General features: G+C 45.3%; 1 pseudogene; it reads right to left on the minus strand.

The window, feature by feature from the left end:
* Positions 1–5,700: 5,700 nt before the first annotated feature.
* On the minus strand, positions 5,701–6,223 carry LOC144380378 (histone H2B type W-T pseudogene; annotated as a pseudogene).
* Positions 6,224–6,475: the final 252 nt, after the last annotated feature.

Raw genomic sequence — 6,475 nt, forward strand, 5'->3', positions numbered from 1 at the left:
TCTGCTGCTGTTGGATGAAATGTTCTATATATGTCTGTTAAGTCCATTTTTCCTACAGTATGGCTCAAGTCCAATGTTTCCTTGTTGATGTTCTGTCTGGACGGCCCATCCAATATTGAAAGTGGGCTATTGGAGGCACCTGGGTGGCTTAGTCGGTTAAGTGTCTGTCTTAGCTCAGGTCATGATCCCAGGGTCCTGGGATCGAGCACCATGTTGGGCTCCCTACTCAGTGGGGAGCCTGCTTCTCCCTCTCCCTCTACCTGCCACTGTCCCTGCTTGTGCTCACTCTCTCTGTCAAATAAATAAATAAAACCTTAAGAAATTGGGGTATTGGAGTCCCCTTGTATTATCGTATTATTGTCTATTTCTCCTTTCAGTTTTTTAAGGATTTGCTTAATATATTTAGGTGCTCCAATGTTGAGTGCATATTTATGATTGTTATACCTTCCTGAGGGATTGACCCCCTCATCATTACCTAATGACCATCTCTGTCTCCTGTTACCATTTTGGCTTAAAGTCTATTTTGCCGACATTAGTATAGCTAACCCTGGTCTCTTTGGTTTCCACCTGCATGGAGTATCTTTTGTCATCCTTCACTTTGTATCTTCCTGTGTCCTTAGAGCTGAGGTGAGTCTCTTCTAACCAGCATTTGGTTAGATCTTGCTTTTTGGTCACTAAGCCACTGTAGGCCATTTGATTGGAGAATTCACTCCATTAAGAGAGTAATTGTTGATAGGACTTATTAATGCCAACTTATTATTTGTTTCTTGGCTCTTTTGTAATTCTACTTTTCACTTCTTCCTTTCTTGTTGCCTTCCTTTCTAAATTGACTATTTTCTGCACTGGTGTGCTTTGAATCCTTTCTCTTTACCTTTTGTGTATGTGTGGTAGATCCTTGCTTTGTGGCTCCCGTGAGGTTTACGTACAACATCCCGTAGGTATAACAGTCTATTTTACACTGACAACAGCTTAACTTTGGTCACAGCCCAAACTCCATCCTGTTATTGCCTACCCTTTTACTTTTCTTACATCATTGTTTACAGTGTGTGCTTATGTGAGTGTGAGTGTGTGTGTTTGTATGTGTATGTATCCATTATCAAATTGTTGAAACTGCAGCAAATTTCAATACGTTTATCTTTTATCCTTTCTTTTCAGGTTACCCGGTCAGCACATCTCCACATTATACAGTATTAGGGTATTCTGAAGCTGACTAAATGCTTACCTTTACCAGTGTGTTGTATATTTTCATATATTTTGGTGTTACCAATCAGTGTCCTTTTGTTTCAGCTTGAAAAACTCCTTCTGGCATTTCTTGTGATATAGGTTTAGACATGACAAGTTCCCTCGGCTCTTATTTATTAGAGAAAGTCTTTATTTCACCTTCAATTATGAAGGACGGCATTGCTGGGTAAAGTATGTTTGGTTGGCAGTTTCTTTTAACTGTTTGAATATATCAGTCATCCCACTCCAACTAGAACCTGGAGGTGCTATCTGTAGGTGGGCATGGAGTTGCAGGCCAGTGACAGGAGCCTGAGCATGATTCTTATCCATAAGCAGCTGTTGGCAGGGGCCTGGCTGTCAGAGTGCTCACCCATCACCGCACAGTCCCCTCTGTGTGCGTACCTGCCCTAGCAGATGCCAATGACAGGCATCAGGCCACGGCATGCAGGTGCATAGATAGCTAGAGGGGCTAGCCCCGAGTGCACGCAAGCTGGTGGGTCTGCCATGGGTACCTAAGATGGTCTCTTGCTCTTGCACGGCTGCTAGAAAAATGGATTGTCTGTAAGCTTAACTCCTGGATTCTGGTTGAGGTGGGAAAGGATCCAGGTGGCTACTGTTCTACACTTGTGCAGCTGCAGAGAGTTTGGATGGTTACTCATGTGGGTCTGGGCTCTGGCAGGGCGTGGTCTGTGTAGGGGTGTCGTTTGGAGAGAGGTCCGGGGCAAGGGGGCGCAAGTAGTGACATATGGCTGGCTTTAGGACCCTTCAATATCACTGGGACGGTTGTCAGCATCTGTGCACCCAGCCAGTGACTCCATCAGTGGTGGAAACTGCTGAGTTTGTCCGCACAAAATTCTCCATAAACTGCAGTCAGTCCAGCTGTGTATGTGCTAATAATACGCTCGGCTTTTATTCCTTGTAGCTAGCCAACTCTCTCTGCTGCCATGGGTGTGGTAAAACTGAAGGTAGACCTTCATGCAGTGCCAGGACTGTCTAGAGAAGCTGGTCACTCACTCCATTTTTCCTTCCCTGGTGAGAGGAATTCTTACTAGCTGGGCCATTTCTTCTCGGCCCAGAACAATGCTAGCTTGGGGGATGGAATGATGCAGGGAAAAGGAAGTTGACTTCCTCGACTTCTTGTGCAATTGTGCTCTGCTTGTTTGTTCGCTTGACACTACGGCTAGAGCCACCTCAATGGAATGGAGAGGTATCCCAGCTGGGTTTTGTTCACGAGCCACCATCTAATCATTGATGCTGTCAAGGAATGGGGAAGCTGAGATCCCCATATCTCCATTTTTCTCCAATGTCTGAGATTACCCCATGTGAGAAAGAACACTGAGTTCCTAAAAGGGAAAGAATATTCATTATGCCAGTCCAATTATTATAATCAGCACAATAATTACGCACATGATTTTTCCTTAACCAAAATTCCCAGGGGTGTGTGACAATATACCCGGGTAAGCCTCGAAGCCACCCAAAGTGGTATGGACCCTGTCTAACTCCATTTCCCATGGGTTAACATTTTTCATCATTGCCTCTGTAGGAATATCATGTAAGAAGAGGTAGGTACATAAGTGACACCTTTCAGGGTTTCAGAAGATTAAATCCCTATTTAATGCCCTGCACACCTTACCCCATCTCAATTCTGGTTACCTTAAGACTTTAACTCAGAAGTAAAGACATTTAAGAAAAAATGATAACTCAGAGTATTTACACCAACTGGCACCAAACGAACAGCAATTGTAAAGAATGTAATTGAGGACGGTAGAAAAAGATGTGGGATGTAAGAAGGAATGATAATAGAATGAATTGGCAAATAGAGGTAAATGATACAGTGATGGCATCAAATAATTATGCTGATTATGGCAACTTAAAGAAAAAAGTTAACAAGATAGAACTAAATACAGGATTATGAATCCCTTGGATAATGGGTTGTGTCCAAGGAGAGCTCCTCATACCACTACAGGAAGCACTCCGCCATCACCTCCAGAGAGATCCAGACAGCCATGCACCCGCTGCTGCCCAGGAAGACTGGCAAGCATGCCGTGTCTGAGGCCACCGAGGCCGTCATTAGGTACACCAGAGGCCAATGAGCTCCCCCAGGAGCGCCTGACCACATCGCAAACCAAAGGCTCTTTCCTAAGCCACCTCACTTGGTGGAAAAAGACCTGTGGCCCTCCAAAGTGCAATCTACTCTAGTGTTGGACTTGTGCCGTTCTGCCAAGTTTTAAAAATTCTTATTGTGAAAGAAATGTTAAAAACATTATCAGCTCAACTTTATATATGTCTTTAGTGCAGTTTGTTATGATTTTTCTTAACCATACTGCATTTCTTCACTTTTCTAAATGGTCATTTCTATTAGGTATTCCCCTAGGTCAGCCTCTTCAGAGATCTTTACGGTCAAAATTATTTCCACAATGATTTTATTTACTTCACGCATTCTCATTCTCCCACATGTGTATAGTAGTATCATCGAGAGAGTTTTTTTCAAAATGTGTGGTATAGCAATAATTAAAGTGCAGTAGCATCTATAACAATCTCATTTACCCATTCACACTCCTTTAACATATCCCATTATCCGAATTCAAAAAAATGCATAAATGAGGACCCAAACAGCGTGCAGAATACTCAATCAAACCATCTAGAAAAATGCCCTGCTCAAGCTCCTGACCTTGTGACAGGCCTGCTTTGCTTCATTCAAATTTATCTGATACTGTGCCTTGGTAACCCATCATCTTTCCCTTTTGACACAAAAGGCTTCCTGCACTGGAATTATGCCTGGATGACGGGGTCGTCCAATGAGAGCAGCTGTGCTCCCAGCCTCCGCTAGCAGAAGCCAATAAACAACTGGAAGGTGGTGTGATTGTCCCTCTGCCTGTGGCTTTCTGTTGAAGCTCTTCCTTTTAACCAGGGTGGTTGAAGTGTAAACATGCAGATGTCACAGTGGGACCTGTCCCTATCGTTTTGCATCAAAATAAAAGGAGGCTGTTTGGCAATTAAGAGAACTAAGGTGAATCCTTCCTCTACCTCAAGTGATTTCATGGGTAGGAGGACTTAGGATAATGGTAATGCACTTTAAAACCCATTGTGTTCTCCTTCTTGGTGCATGGGCTTTTTTTTGTTTCCTTTTCCTATAGGTACATGCTGAATTTCAAAGTAGTGAAGCAGTAGCCATCCCCTTACATCATCTCAGTAACCACAGCATTACACCATGATTGCTCACTAGCACTTGGATAATCACCAACTACTTTGAAATTCAGCATGTACCTAAAGGAAAAGGAAACAAAGAAAGGAAAAAAAACCATGCACCAAGAAGAAAAACACAATGAGCCTTAAAGTGCATTACCATTACCCTCAGTCTTCCTATCCATCAAATCACTTGAGGTAGAGGAAGGATTCACCTTAGTTCTCTTAATTGCCAAACAGCCTCCTCTTATTTTGATGTAAAACCATAGGGACAGGTCCCACTGTGACATCTGCATGTTTACACTTCAACCACCCTGGTTGAAAGGAAGAGCTTCAACAGAAACCCACAGGCACACGGACAATCACACCACCTTCCCCCTCAATCTCCAGGCTGCATGACACAGGAAGGCTGTTATTGGTTCAGCCCTAGTCACCCCACCACCCTTTGGGCCAATGGCCGTGGATCCTGCGCTGCCAGTTGCTTATTGGCTGCTGCTAGCGGAGGCTGGGAGCACAGCTGCTCTCATTGGATGACCCCGTCATCCAGGCATAATTGCAGGGCAAGAAGCTTTTTGTGTCAAAAGGGAAAGATGATAGGCTCCCAAGGCACAGAATCAGATAAATTTGAATGAAGTAAAGTATGGCTTTCTCTTATTTTATTTATGTATTTATGTATTTATGTATTTATGTATTTATTTATTTATTTTTATTTTATTGTGTTTCGTTAGTCACCTAAAGTAGGCCTTTCCCAAGGTCGGGAGCTTGAGTAGGGCATGATTCTGCATAGTTTGAGTTTTCTGCATGGTGTTTGGGCCTTCTTTCATGTATTTCACTGAATTAGGATGAGGGGATACGTTGAGGGATTGTGAATGGGGTAAGTGTGAGTTTTGTATCTGCTACAGCGCTTCACTTGTTGCTATATCAACACACTCGAAAATTCTCTAGACGATACTACTCTACACAAGTGGGAGAAGGAGAATACAAAAGGCAAGTAAAATTATTGTGGCCCCAACTGTGACGTAGAGTCCCGAAGACGCTGACCTGAAGGAATGGGCCACTTAGGAAAGTGATAAAATGCGACATGGTCAAGGAAAATCATAACAGACTGCAGCACACACATATATTAAAGTGGACTTGCGCACGGTAAAGGTGTTTGAAGAACGGGCAGAATGGCACAGGTCGAAACGCTAGAGTAGGTGGCACTCTGGAGAGTTACAGGTCTCTTTGTGCCAAGTGAGGTGGCTCTGAAAAGAGCCTTTGGTTTGCGAGGTGGTCAGGTGGTCCGGGGGCAGCTCATTTGCGTCTGTTGAACCTGATGACGGCCTTGGTGGCCTCAGACACGGCGTGCTTGCCAATCTCCCCGGGCAGCAGCAGGCGCACGGCTGTCTGGATCTCCCTGGAGGTGATGGTGGAGCGCTTCGTGGTGCGGAGCAGGTGAGAGGCCTCGCTGGTGATGCGCTCGAAGATGTCCTTGACGAACGAATCCATGACGCTCACGGCCTCCTGCGAGAGGCTCAGGCCGTCGTGAACATTCCTCAGAACCCTGGGGAAGTAGGTGGCAAAACTGTCGGGGCAGCGGCGACGGCCGCGGCGGCCACGGCGGCGGCCTTCGCGCTTCGGCTGCTTCTGCTTCGGGCTCTTCGGGTCCGCTGCCGTGGGCTCCTCGGTGCCGAGGCTTTCCTCAGAAGAGGTCTCACAGCCAGGTTCAGCCATGTGGGGCTCGCCTTCCCGACAGCTCAGAAGGAAGGGCACTGGCGGCAGCTTGAGCAGCGCAGGCCCATTTATAGTCGCTTCATTTCCTGACGTCACCGGCAAGTCCTATCTGATTGGACAACATGCAAAACCAAGAAGCGGGTCACTGAGCCAGGTCCTGTCAGATCTGACTGCTTGCCCTCGAGCTTGACGTCTCTTCAGTCAGAGTCGGAATCAGGCGTCCTCTAATTTTCTTGTGACGGCCTCCAGAAAAATGTTCAAACATTCCTTGTAAAGGTGTAGTTTCCTCCAGATTTCCAGTATGAAATTTTTTTTTTAAAGAGAATCAGAGAGAGAGGGAGGGGAGTAGGGGGAT

Source organism: Halichoerus grypus, chromosome X, assembly GCF_964656455.1.
Source record: "Halichoerus grypus chromosome X, mHalGry1.hap1.1, whole genome shotgun sequence".
Taxonomy (NCBI): domain Eukaryota; kingdom Metazoa; phylum Chordata; class Mammalia; order Carnivora; family Phocidae; genus Halichoerus; species Halichoerus grypus.